The sequence below is a fragment of the Limulus polyphemus genome, unplaced genomic scaffold (assembly GCF_000517525.1).
Source record: "Limulus polyphemus unplaced genomic scaffold, Limulus_polyphemus-2.1.2 Scaffold5879, whole genome shotgun sequence".
NCBI classification, from domain to species: domain Eukaryota; kingdom Metazoa; phylum Arthropoda; class Merostomata; order Xiphosura; family Limulidae; genus Limulus; species Limulus polyphemus.
In genome coordinates this window covers 43571-45637 of record NW_013671489.1, presented here as the reverse complement: position 1 = coordinate 45637, position 2067 = coordinate 43571, and the positions used below count along the sequence as shown (strand labels likewise).

The 2067-nt window shown below is 39.6% G+C and overlaps 1 long non-coding RNA gene across 1 annotated transcript in view; it reads left to right on the top strand.

Annotated features, from left to right (window-relative positions):
• The first annotated feature begins 683 nt into the window (after positions 1-683).
• The window catches only part of LOC111089318, a 9684-nt gene continuing 8300 nt past the window's right edge, over positions 684-2067 (top strand). The window contains exon 1 of the long non-coding RNA XR_002613587.1: positions 684-734. This is a non-coding gene — a long non-coding RNA (uncharacterized LOC111089318). The remainder of the gene's footprint in view (positions 735-2067) is intronic.

The following is a 2067-nucleotide window of genomic DNA, read 5'->3' as shown; positions in this document are numbered from 1 at the left end:
TTAGGAGACGTCTCAAAACATCCCAATATGTAACATTTGTTTACTGTTGGGAGACGTCTATTTTGAGACGTCTCCTAACAGTAAACAAAACTTACATATTGAGACGTCTCCCAACAATAAACAAATGTTACATATTGGGATGTTTTGAGACGTTTCCCAACAGTTTCGATTGGCTGCCGCGATCTCTACATCTGAAGTTTTATTTCCCCGAAAGGGATCCGAAGGCCGCCAGGAGGGGTCACCTGTTTTAACCACTCGCAACCATATACAGTTGTCTGTCAGTCAGTAGACACTAAAATGACGTCACATAAGGGACGCTTAACGTTGCAATTTGTACTGTCGTGACGTCAGGAAAACGTGCGCATGCCGTGACATATGAACTTCAAAAGCCAGAAATAAAAATATTTGTTACTCTTTATTGTTTTATATACTCTTGAAACAGAACACTTTCAGGGACTCTGGGGAAGTTCATCTAGTAATAAGTGTTTTTTTTTTTTACGTTGTATATATTTATTGATATTTAATAGCCTGGTATTACTAGACGTGGAACCTTTCCTACCTGTTGAGTTTAAAGTACACCAACAGTGTAGATGAAGTTATTCCAAGAAAAGAGGCCAAGTCTGATCTCTGTGAACTATTAGTAAACAAACCAAGTGATAAGTCAATTTTTCTATCAGTGTACTGCGTGTTTACTTTAGGTGCGCTACCTGCCAGAACAACGGCCCACTCAGTCAGTAAGTACGCATGAAACTATACAAATTAATGACGTCACCCTTCAGGACCGTAACAGACTTCTTTTTAAGAATAGTTATATAATATGCAATTAAACTTGTTTATTGTGTAGGTACCTTAACAAATATGTGTTTGTATGACTACAGCAAAGTTATTGTTTCAGAGCCATCGAAAATAGGTGTACTCTTTGGAATTTACCTGATGATGACAAAACCTGGTCGAAACGTTGTACATTTGCTGTTATGTTAAGCTTATATTAAAATTTTTCTTCATTACCCATTCAAGCCGTCTCCAACCATTATAGAATCATCTAACCTTGTCGAAACGTTGTACATTTGCTGTTGTATTAAAGTTTTTCTTCGTTACCCATTCAAGCCGTCTCCAACCATTATAGAATCATCTAAAGTTTGGGACAGACCTCCCCCCTCCCCTTAACTACATGTGAAACAAACGGTGTACCCTACGCGGAGTTCATAAAGGTCACTAGGTGCCACGGGCAGCTCAGTTAATAGTTTTTCTTATAGCAAAGCCACATCGGGCTATCTGCTATGTCCAACGAGGGCAATCGGATCTCTGAAAATAGCGAGTTCAACATTTTTTTCTAAGCTTTAGAAAAAAAAAAGCAAATTTATTATGTTTTAAGAAATATTATTCCTAGTGGGTGATGTAAAATAATATAAATTAATTAAATAAAGATGGGATGTATTATTATTATATATATAGATGCTACTATACAATATGGACTCTACAGATATTCTTTTAAATTGCTTCTGACACAATAAGCCTGGCATGATCTGGTGGTGATAATCGATCCTGCTATTCATTGGTATGAGAGTAGCCTAAGAGTTGGCGGTGGGTGGTGTTGACTAACTGCCTTCCCTCCTACTATAATTATAACAATTTAGATTTTATAACTTGAGCCGTTAGGGGGCGCTTTTGAAGGGCATGACGCTTCAGGTAAAAAGCTTCACATAATCTACAGTTTATAAACACTTTTTATGCATTGGAGCAGTATTTTTTTTGTAGTTGAGCGCAAAGCTACACAGTGGGTTATCTGTGCTTTGCCAACTACGAGTATCGAAACCCGGTTTCTAGCAGTGTAAGTCCGCGGACATTCCGCTGTCCCACTGGGGAGCCGTGGGGCAGTAAACATAGTCTTCCTTTGATGAATGGGCCCGGCATGACCAGGTGGTTAGGTAGCTCGACTCGCAATCTGCGGGTTCGAATCCCCGTCCCACCAAACATGCTCGCCCTTTCAGCTATGGGGGCGTCATAATTTGACGGGCAATCCCACTATTCGTTGGTAAAAGAGTAGCTCAAGAGTTGGTGGTGGGC